Below are 11,801 nucleotides of genomic sequence, written 5' to 3' on the forward strand. Positions count from 1 at the left end.
GTCCATGATGCGACAAGTGAGCGTGTGCCTTCCATCCCATGGAGGCCTCTTTGAACATCTGTTGTGACTTGGATGCTATGCAGCTCTGCACTGTATTCCAGAACGATTTGTTATCACTGCACGTACACCATCCATTTCCCGACACATGTTCGTAGGACCTTTTTTCCTCCATTTCCAGTCAGGAATCCGTCCCTGCTGTTTGTCGGTTTTATTAATATGAAGATAGTAACTGCTCTAGAAAGAACAGATACCATTGATGACCGTGCAGCTCCTCTAGAATAAATAATAATTAACTGAAGCCCTCAGATGCCGGAAGGTGTTGTTGATTTACCTCGTTGGGGGCAGCTGAGAATTTGTGCCCCGACCGGGACTCGAACCTGGATCTCCTGCTCACAGGGCAGTCGCTCTATCCATCTGAGCCACCGAGGGCACAGATGAATAGTGCGACTGTAGGGACTTATCCCTTGCATGCCTCCCGTGAGACTCACATTCCCAAATGTCCACAATCTCCATACTTAATGTACCTAATAGATATTTGCCCATCCACTCATTACTCGCGCACACTAAGGTGACGATTCCCGGAAGAGTTCGGGCAACCTGTGCGCATTCGCACAGACGAAGGTCAGTGGCTGGGTACCCTTTTACTATATATGAAGATGGTAATTGCTCTCGAAAGAACATATACCACTGATGACCGGGCAGTTTCTCTGGAATAAGTAATAATTAACTGAAACCCTCAGCTGCCGACAGGTGTTGTTGATGTACCTCGATGGGGACAGCTGAAAATGTGTGCCCCGACCGGGACTCGAACCCCGGATCTCCTGCTTACATGATAGTCACTCTATTTATCTTATCCCATGCATGCTTGCCCGAACTCTGCCGGGAATCGTCACCTTAGTGTGCGCGAGTCATGAGTGGAGGGGAAAATATCTATTAGGTACATTACGTATGTAGACTGTGGACGGTTGGGAATGAGGATCTCACGGGAAGCATGCAACGGATAAGTCCCTGCAGTCGCACTATTCATCTGTGTCCTTGTTGGCCCAGATGGATACAGCGACTGCCATGTAAGCAGGACATCCCGGGTTTGAGTCCCGATCGGGGCACATTTCCAGCTGTCCCCAACGAGGTATATCAACAACACCTGCAGGCAGCTGAGGGATTGAATTAATTATCATTTGGTTTTATTAATTTTCACAGTATATTAATCTTCCTCTTACTCTCAGCATTCAGTCGAAATTCCTTCGTCCAACAACATTGTCAAAAATGGGGTTCTATCGTGTTCTCAAAATAATGTAATCAGGTATTAATGAAATTCCTTCAAAATGAAACACCAATTGAAATTACCATCGTATATATTCCCTAACTCTCGAAAAAGCACAGAACAGTTTTGGCATTTCTACACACATCGACAATATATTTCACATGGGTGCAGTGGAGACAGGTTACAGTCTTACTTCCCCACGTCCGATCATCAACACACACATCATAGGGTACCATTCATATCGATATTTGTTCACAGATGACATATATGTAGAACAGTTTTTAACAGGTATGAGACTGATTCTGATCTATCTTCCTACCACAGTTGCGCAAGGACGCTATGTGAGTGTTTTAGAAATTTGGTGTTGAACCTATGGCCTCCAAGGTAGGAAGATACATCTCACGCATACAGAGTTCAGAAGAGTTCACAGTACACATTGATGTAATCAGACAATGATCTCAAAACGCTATCGCTAACAGAAAATAGTGTACGGGTTCAGGTGTAACTATATGTTAGCAAAAAATGAAAATCTTCGATTTTCGTTATTAAGGTTTATTTTTAGTCTAAGGATGACTTCATGACATATTATAATACGGATAGGATGGTAAAATATTTATATTTGGTGTTCAGAACTGTGAAGCGGAATTCTTGACTATTCTAAGGTTCTATAACAGTAAGGTGGTGGATGACCATGTCTGGGGGTCGATAAAATACAAACAAATTGGGGCCAAAGATATGAAATACGCTAAAGTGCACAATGAAAATACCCAAAACTGAATGGGGGTCGGTAAAGAGCAATAAAAAAGAAGTATACAGCTACAGCAATTTCATAACTTCAGTGTATAAAGTACTCTACAGTGGCTGGTCAGTCCTTTTCATTAGATCGGATATCTGTCGTATCTGCTTCAGTTAAGCCTGAAAATCGTGAATATGTTTATCCACAAGTCATGGTTGAATGTACAAAAAAAATGGTAGAGACGGAGACGGCCGCAGTTCTGAGTGTCAATTGAATATCACTTGCTGCCCGCATCTCGTGGTCGTGCGGTAGCGTTCTCGCTTCCCACGCCCGGGTTCCCGGGTTCGATTCCCGGCGGTGTCGGGGATTTTCTCTGCCTCGTGATGACTGGGTGTTGTGTGATGTCCTTAGGTTAGTTAGGTTTAAGTAGTTCTAAGTTCTAGGGGACTGATGACCATAGATGTTAAGTCCCATAGTGCTCAGAGCCATTTGAGCCATTTTTTTATCACTTGCTGGTGTGGCGCGAGCGCTCGTGTTTACCTTTTGTCAGCGGCGGCAGTGGCGGCTGTCGGCGCGTGCTGTGAACCTGAGAATCTATTCTAAATCTCCCTCGACTGTTAAACCGCGGTCTGATACATTTGCTACATCTTCAGTGAAGTCGAGATTCGTAGTTGTTCCCTAGGTAATTGGCATGGTACGAGCTATTTGGCTGGAATAGCGCGTACGTTGTTGCCCTCAAATCGGTAGCAAGCGCTAACTGTCAGTGCTAGGTGCGATTCTCTGCACTAGGAGATATTTGCAGTCCTTAGGAGTTAAGGCGAGCCGGCCGATGTGGCCGTGCGGTTAAAGGCGCTGCAGTCTGGAACCGCAAGACCGCTACGGTCGCAGGTTCGAATCCTGCCTCGGGCATGGATGTTTGTGATGTCCTTAGGTTAGTTAGGTTTAACTAGTTCTAAGTTCTAGGGGACTAATGACCTCAGCAGTTGAGTCCCATAGTGCTCAGAGCCATTTGAACCATTTTTGAGTTAAGGCGAGCCTGTGAACAAGTGTCCACATAATGACTCTCGCAATCGTCTCAGCGCATCGCGAGTCGTCTTGCTCAAACGCTAGACGATTTGCTGCAACAGAAAGAGCGAATATTTCTCTTTACAATTTGCGTGTGTCAAAGCTGGTGGCCACGCTTGTTCTTTCTGACCAGTCAGAGCATCCATACTTGTTATAATTCCACCCACAAATTTTTTTTTTCTTTGTTGTATTTCAATGCCCCATATGGGGCGGCCTGGCAGCAGCAGAGGCGTCGCTCTTCAGCCGAGAGACGGTAGAAACAGGAAGACATTTAAAACAACATAATGGAGGAAACATGGCGTAACAGACATATAAAAAGAGGAAACATAACGGAAGATAGCGTAAAAAGGGGCTGACTGTAAAAATGGTGATAAAAATCTTAACACTGTACATAAAAAACAACACACTGTGAAGATTAAAAGAAAAGCGAAGTACGGCCTGGGGCATAACAATCACTGACAGCAATACTACGTACAAGTCCAGCACACGATTTAAAACACAGCACAAAACACAACACTGATGTAGCACACCGACGTCGATGAACAAACGGAGAAGATCCGCCAGGGGTATGGAGACGAGGGAGAAGGGATGCAAGGGGGGATGGGCGGTGTTAGATGGGGGGGAGAGATCCACCCACTAAAGTTTCTGAAGCCTATCACATGCATCGTTCCTTAATTAGGGCAGAATTTAACTTCTGCTATGTAATATTGAGATAAACAGCTTTTTCTTTCATGGGAGTTTTGACAGAGGTGGCTACAGTGAGTTGGATTGTTACGGACATTTACCTGCCATCTTCAGCCGTGTTCCTGCAGAAAGGCTTTCTGAAGGGTCTGCTTTTAAGCAGAGACAAGGGCGGCTTCTGCCGTTGGCTGTCTGTCCAGTGACTCCGGCGTCTCATTGTGTCCGCTAGATGTCCCGCTGTGCGGTTTTCAGCCGAACACGGGACAGGCGTTCCATCGTAAAATTCTCCTTCGCTCAGAACTGTGTCCCGTACCTCGGGTCTGGGAAGTCACTTCCGTGCAATTACTAGTGTGAGTGTTAGAGGTTCACGTTCACAAAATGCTGGCTTATTTATTCGCTTTGTCTATCAATAATTCGTACATTTTCATGTAACTATGTCGTGTGACATTCTTCTCTTCAGTACTGCTCTATGTACACTTAGTATGTTTGCTTCTTCTGGTGTTGTATATTGATATTCATGCCACGCTCTAAACATTATTTAAGTAATGACAGATGTAATGTAGTGGCTTAAACCATTTTAACCCTCATCTATGAACATGCTCCATGACTGAAACCTGTTGATAAAATGGTTCTGAGCACTATGGGACTTAACATCTGAGGTCGTCAGTCCCCAAGAACTTAGTACTACTTAAACCTAACTAACCTAAGGACGTCACACACATCCATGCCCGAGGCAGGATTCGAACCAGCGACCGTAGCGGTCGGGCGGTTCCAGACTGAAGCGCCTAGAACCGCTTGGCCACAACGGCCGGCAAACCGGTTGATATTTGAGTTTAAAATAAAAGCAGTTGACGGTCAATGTTCAAATGAGTGTGAATTCCTAAAGGACCAAACTGCTGAGGTCATCGGTCGTTAGACTTACAAACTACGTAAACTACCTTAAACCAACTTACGCTAAGGACAACACACACACCTATGACCCATGCCCGAAGGAAGCCTCGATCCTCCGGCGGGGGGGGCGGGGGGGGGGGGGGAGGGAGGGGGGACGAGCAAGTCGTGACGGGGGTCCTCTAACCTCGCGGCCACTCCGTGCGGCAACTAACGGCCAAACATGCATTTTATACGTTACTTGACAGCTGTTGATAGTCACCTTCAAAATATATTTAATAGTACGTTTTCAAAATTACTAGCAAAAATTATTTTGATCGATGCAAACAAGAGTAATAACAATGAGTTACAAACAAAATTAAACTAATTGAAGGAAACATTGTCAAAATATTAAATGCCAGTAATTTAGGAGGAACTAATAGAAAGACAGTACGAAATGTAACGTACAATTGTGGTTCTTGTTGCTATTCAAAGTGGGAGGGACTCAGCAGAAACATCGAGCATCCCTCGCCTGAAGTCAGGCTGCTACTACTAAATGAAATACATCATGAATGACTGTATTTGTTTCTACTGTCTGCGAACTAGTACTACTTGTTACATGTTTTGCCGGCCGGTGTGGCCGTGCGGTTAAAGGCGCTTCAGTCTGGAACCGCGTGACCGCTACGGTCGCAGGTTCGAATCCTGCCTCGGGCATGGATGTGTGTGATGTCCTTAGGTTAGTTAGGTTTAATTAGTTCTAAGTTCTAGGCGACTGATGACCTCAGAAGTTAAGTCGCATAGTGCTCAGAGCCATTTGAACCATTTTTGTTACATGTTTTAAATTCACTGTTTGCGTTGCCATCTCTGAATTATTTATACGTGTACGCTTTTGGCGTCATGCTGTTTCCATTAATCAATGCCATTGGGGGGAGGGGAGCCTCGAAACTTCTAGCCTTGTCTCCTCATATGGATATCGGCGTATTACGTCACTTTGGCATGACCACTGGTGCTCCCTTCATGGGAACAAACTCAGAGAAGTCAAACCTCTCCCAACAACCTTGTCGAATTCCTCCCGGCCGGCTCGCCGTGAGGAAGCAATGTTAGCTCGGTTGCGAATAGGGCACTGCCGCTTTAGTCACCGCCACTTGTTGAGTGGCGACTCTGCACCCAGCTGTCCTTTCTGTAGCCAACCATTAACGGTCAGACATTTCCTGATCCTCTGCCCCTATTTTAGCCACTTACGTCTCACGGTCGGGCTGCCGCCCGCTTTGCCGGACATTTTAGCGGATAACGTGCGAGCTGTGGCTCGCGTTTTAATTTTTTTAAAAGCAGTAATACGACAAAAGAGTTTTGATTTCTACCTGGTGACTCCGGTTGCCGACGCCTTTTAGATACTCTTCCATAACGTTTTGACGTTTTAGATTTGTTTTTTCTTCCTTTCTGTATTGGACCCCGAAACGGTTTTTTACCCTCACGATCCCAGCGTTCTATGGTTCTATACAGGGCGCTTATGTCCTTAGATGTTTTGCACCCTAAACTCCCCACCCAAAAAAAAAAAAAAATCCTCATAAGGCGTTTTCGTTAGATGTTACGATTGTCTCACTGTTTACGTTAGTCATTTTCCTTTACATTGTCTACTTGTCGTATTTAAAGCGCCGTTACAAGGATCAATTTTGTGCCAAGTCTGCTTCGCTTATAATTATCTCATTTATCTGTTTTGGATGCTGTACTCCTTACGTTATGAGCCCGTGTCTGATGTTGTGTTTGTGTCTTTTTCTGCGTCTGCATTTGGTTGGTTGGTTGGTTGAGGTTTAAGGGACCAAACAGCAAGGTCATCAGTCCCTTGTTTCAAATATGCGCCATTCCGCTAATGGGACAACTCAGTAAAGTCAGAACAATAAAACGGAAAAAGGGAAAAAAACGTAAAAAGGCAGTCATGTTGTCATTGGTAAAAAACAAAATGAGGGAAGTCGGCAAGAGAACGATCCCAACACTATGCTGAAGCAGCATAGGCAAGACCACCTGTGACTTAAAAGGTACAACTGCTATAATGTACAAAGTACGTATGGGAATAGAAAGACTAACCAAGCCTTAAAAAAAAGGTAAAAACGAAGTAAAAGAGGAAGAAAAGAGGAATTCAGTCAGGGAGGTGAATCAGGAATCTCCGAACACTGCTTACAGTGGGAGACACCCAAACACTCACCGCCCCGCTCCAACACCAGAGAGAGATTAAAAACCTTAAAACTGAGAATAAAAACCACTTTCCCGGAGGAAACCGAGAACCAGAGAGACCATCCGGGAATCGTCAGCCACCATCAAAGGTAAAGTGTGGCGGAGCCTGTACTTAGCACGCAGAGCCAAAAGAAGGGGGCATTCAACCAAAATGTGGGCTACTGACTGGAAGGCTCCACAACCACAAAGTGGAGGTGGCTCATCACGCAAAAGAAAACCATGGGTCAACCGAGTATGGCCAATGCGGAGACGACACAGCGTGGTCGAGTCCTTTCGGGAGATGCGAAAGGAAGAACGCCACGGGCCTGGTGTCACCTTAATTGCGTCTGCATTTGTATCAGTGTCTGTACCTGTATCTGTGTTTATGTCCTCCGAAGCCTCCTTTTGTCGTCTGTCTGTTCGAGGAGTACTGTATGGATTTTCTTGTCTGTAGACGTCGTGTAGTCTTCTTGATACCTTATCAGCGATGTTGCCTGGATCACATCATTTGTCTGGGAATCGTAACATCCTTGATGTCATGCATTCTGTTACAGGTATTACGTGTGCGAGACGGTAATGTCAGATCGTAAGAGAAGTGCGACAGTACAGAACAGCACAGGGTGACGAGTAGAGTGAGCTAATCTACACATAGGACCACCCCATCTGGGGCGAGAGGCTCAAACTATTGCTGACGCCCATGTTTTCGGATGGCGTGAAGTAGTCTTTCTGAGGACAACATCTGTGGTGACATTCTATAAATCGAAACCCTTTCCTATCTTTCTATTCCCATATCTTCTTAATACGAGGCCTATTCGGAAAGTAAGGTCTGATGGGTCGCAACATGGAAACCACAGCGAAAATCAAAAATGTTTTATTTGCAACAGTTACCTATATTTTCCAGCTACTTATCTATATAGGCGCCGTTCTGATTTAGATATCTGTCGTAGCGTTGTACCAACTTTCCAATACCCTCGTCATAGAAGGCAGCCACCTTTGTTTCCTGCCAGATCTCTAAGCTGGTCTACAGCTCGTTGTCTGTGCTCGAACGTTGTCTTCATAGATGTGCGGTTCATATGAGCAGAGATGAAACTCAAGGAGACAATATTAAGGGCTCTGTTGTGGGTTATCAAACACTTCCCGTCGAAAGCGCTGCAGGAGAGAATCTTCATTGCCCCTGCAGAGTGCGGCCGAGAATTTTCATGCAGAAGTAAACGTATGACAGTTATGTTATGTGGGCAGCAACACATCAGGCGAAATCTCACACCAGGCCCTCATACTTGGCGGGAGACACTATTGTTCTAAGCATCGTTACGTGCTCACGGTCCCCTCAGAACTGAAAAGAGCGACGTGACGCAAACGACAGGCATAGTAGAGACACTGCCCAAAACACCTGTGCAGAACTTCATCGGACTTTCACTGTGGTTTCCATTTCGCACAACGTCGGACCTTGCTTTCCGACTAGCTCTCGCACAAAAATTGTTGTAAAGTTACAAGCAAAGAAGCAACATTCTTAAAACTTAGAGAAAATAATAATAAATTACACTACTGGCCATTAAAACTGCTACACCACGAAGATGTGCTACAGACACGAAATGTAACAGACAGTAAGAAGATGCTGTTATATGCAAATGATTCGCTTTTCAGAGTATTCACACATGATCGGCGCCGGTGGCGACACCTACAACGTGCTGACATGAGGAAAGTTTCCAATCGATTTCTCATACACAAACAGCAGTTGACCGGCGTTGCTTGGTGAAACGTTGTTGTGATGCCTCGTGTAAGGAGGAGAAATGCGTACTATCACGTTTCCGACTTTGATAAAGGTCGGATTATAGCCTATCGCGATTGCGGTTTATCGTATCGCGACATTGCTGCTCGCGTTGGTCGAGATCCAATGACTGTTAGCAGAATATGGAATCGGTGGGTTCAGGAGGGTAATACAGAACGCCGCTCTGGATCCCAACGGCCTCGTATCACGAGGTTATTTAACTAAATTTTAATTATTCGGCAGGACAGGCTGGCATTAAGAAGTGCACGAACACAGTAGTCCAGTTCCAGAAGCAGAGCACGTAGAGTTGTGATCCGCTACCGGCAGGCACCGAGCACCGTGTGTGTGTGTGTGTGTGTGTGTGTGTGTGTGTGTGCGTGTGACGTGGCGTGCGGCTGACAGCCGGTGACGACGGCCGCGAAATTAATTATCAGCCCAGCCTGTGCCCGCACAGCCTCGGGCAGGCGTGCTGACGCCCGGCCACTGCGAGCGGACGCGCGCAGCTGCCGCCCCTGCACTAGTTTGCTAATGCATTACAGCACGACTGCGGGTCCACGAAAACTAAGAGCTGTTTCCCCACACTTTACCCATAGTGAGCTTAAACTCCTAAATTATTTCGGTACCACGCTTTATATACAGGGATATTAATCTTCATAGAATTACAGTGCTTCACATTCAAATAGAGGCAGAATCTAAGAATTTCTTGGTAGAGAGGTCGAAGTATGTTATCTTGGATGGAGAATCATCGACAGATGTAGAAGTAACTTCGGGCGTTACCCACGGAATTGTGTCGGTTCCCTTACTGTTTCAAAAATGTTCAAATGTGTGTGAAATCTTATGGGACTTAACTGCTAAGGTCATCAGTCCCTAAGCTTACACACTACTTAACCTAAATTATCCTAAGGACACACACACACACCCACGCCCTAAGGACCCATGCCGGGGCCAGCCGCACAGTCCGTGACTGCAGCGCCTTAGACCTTACTGTTTAAGCCGTGTATTAATGACCTTGCGGATCATATTAACCCTAGAAGTGTACAGCAGGATCACTCCGCCTCTGGAGTTTTTTGTTTGTTACTGTGCATGCGCCACTGCAGATGATGAGTTTGCCATGTCGGGCGCTCAACTGTGCGGTCATCAGCGCCCATAGAACGTACCAATTTTTTCACCGTCCAACGTAGCCACTGTCACGAATGATGAGGATGATGATGAAATGATGAGGGCAACACAAACACCCAATCCCTGCGCAGAAAAAATTCCCAACCCAGCTGGGAATCGAACCCGTGATCCAGAGGCAGCAACGCTAGCCACTAGACCATGAGCTGCAGACATGCGCCACTGCAAATACACAGCCCATTGCTACCAATGTAAATTCAGCATTGAGTGAGACCTAGTAGATTTCTTGGTCTTCTTCTTCTTTCGCTACAGCCTGAATCCCGCATTATGTGCAGGGTCGGCAGGGTGAGTACGGATTCGGCATGGTTAATTTTAAGGGGTGGCCGGATGCCCTTCCTGCCACCACCCCATACCCCCCAGGACTGAATTAGTGTACCCCAGCTGTCTGCGTCTAGTGTAAATCATGAAATAGTGCGAATGTGTTTCAAATATCTGTGAGTCGTGTAACTGAGGCGGGACGTAGGGACCAGCCCAGTATTCACCTAGGAGGATGAGGAAAACCGCCTAAAAACCACGTCCAGGCTCGCCGGCACACCGGCCGTCGTCGTTAAAAACCACATCCAGGCTGGCCGGCACATCGGCCGTCGTCGTAATCCGCCAGGCGGATTCGATCCGGGGCTGGCGCGCTTACCCGAGTCCTGGAAGCAGCGCGTTAGCGCTCCCGGCTATCCAGGCGGCTGAGTGAGACCTCGTAGACTAAGGGCGTTTCAAAGTTGTGAGACACTGTCGTTTAATTAATGTGATTTTTGGAGCCTCATTGTGACCCTGGAGTACCCTTCGTGTAACTATTCTGTCGCTGATGGTGAAGGATGTGAAAATGGTGCACTCATTGACATTTTACTGGCGTAAGATGTTATAAGGGAAGTATTGTTAGAAGAAATCAGTCGTGAAAGTGACGTAAGTCATTTTCGTAATCAAAGTAATTCTAGAAGCTGATGTTCCCGCAGCAGTAATGGACACTGGCGAAACTGATCAGTCTGCCGAATTTCAGACAGCCACGAAGAAAACACAATCGTCCACTGTAAGAAAAGTCATTGTTGGAAGACAGCTGTCCCTAATAGAAGAAGCCGGTCAGTTGCCTATAACATTGAAGCCCATCTTCCAGGAGTGTAGAAATAATGAATGAGTCTATTTATCAATAACTACGTACACTTCAAAATATTTGTGTACTATTTGCATTTTATTGTATAAACGGTATCTTCATCTAATTAAACTGCAAATAAAGTCTTCAGATCCGGATCATTTCCAAGTTCCACTAATGAAAACTTCCATGGCAGCTTAGTCTTGAATTTTGGATGTATCAGTACTAATATTGAGCAAAAATCTACATGACAGAGATAAAATAACATGCGTTTAGTATATGAGACAAAAATTTGACTACAAAATAATCTTTAGTTCAGTTTCTCCAGCATATAATTGAGGGTCATTGTGACTTCTCTGTACAGTTAGCGTGACAGTTTCAGAGGTGTAAACTACTAGGGTTAATAGCAAGCTCAGGTTTTCCAGATGATGCAATTATCTATTATGAACTACAGTCTGAACGTAGCTGCTCAAATTCGGACCTTGATCAGATTTCAAAATGTTGCAAAGATTGGCAGCTTTCTTTAAATGTTCAGAAACTTAAAATTGTGCCCTTCACAAAACGAAAAAATGTAGTATCCTATGAATATAAAATCATTGAGTCACACTTGGGGAACTGTCACATAGGTCCAGACGAGAGTAAAACAGCTAGGAGACTTCGGTTTGTTCGTAGAATATTGGAGAAGTGCGATTGTCTACTAAGGAGATTGCTTACAATCACTCTTGCAACCCATTCTGGAATATTTCTCAAGTATGTGGAACCAGTACCACATATAACACGTCACCATTAGTGTTCTGCCAAAAGACGGGTTTTCACATGGTAGTTCTCCAGACTGTCCGGTCTTCTGCCATCCTCTTCAGGTCCGCATAATTTCCTCTTCCCTTTATCTACATCTACATGTCTACTCCGCAATTCACATTTAAGTGCTTGGCAGAGGGTTCATCGAACCACA

General features: G+C 45.4%; 1 non-coding gene across 1 annotated transcript; it reads right to left on the reverse strand.

Moving 5' to 3' along the window:
- Positions 1-356: 356 nt before the first annotated feature.
- On the reverse strand, positions 357-430 carry Trnat-ugu. Its single transcript has one exon. It is a non-coding gene; the product is annotated as a tRNA-Thr (tRNA).
- Between the last annotated feature and the right edge of the window lie 11,371 nt (positions 431-11,801).

The sequence above is a fragment of the Schistocerca piceifrons genome, chromosome 1, assembly GCF_021461385.2.
Source record: "Schistocerca piceifrons isolate TAMUIC-IGC-003096 chromosome 1, iqSchPice1.1, whole genome shotgun sequence".
In the NCBI taxonomy this organism is placed as follows: Eukaryota; Metazoa; Arthropoda; class Insecta; order Orthoptera; family Acrididae; genus Schistocerca; species Schistocerca piceifrons.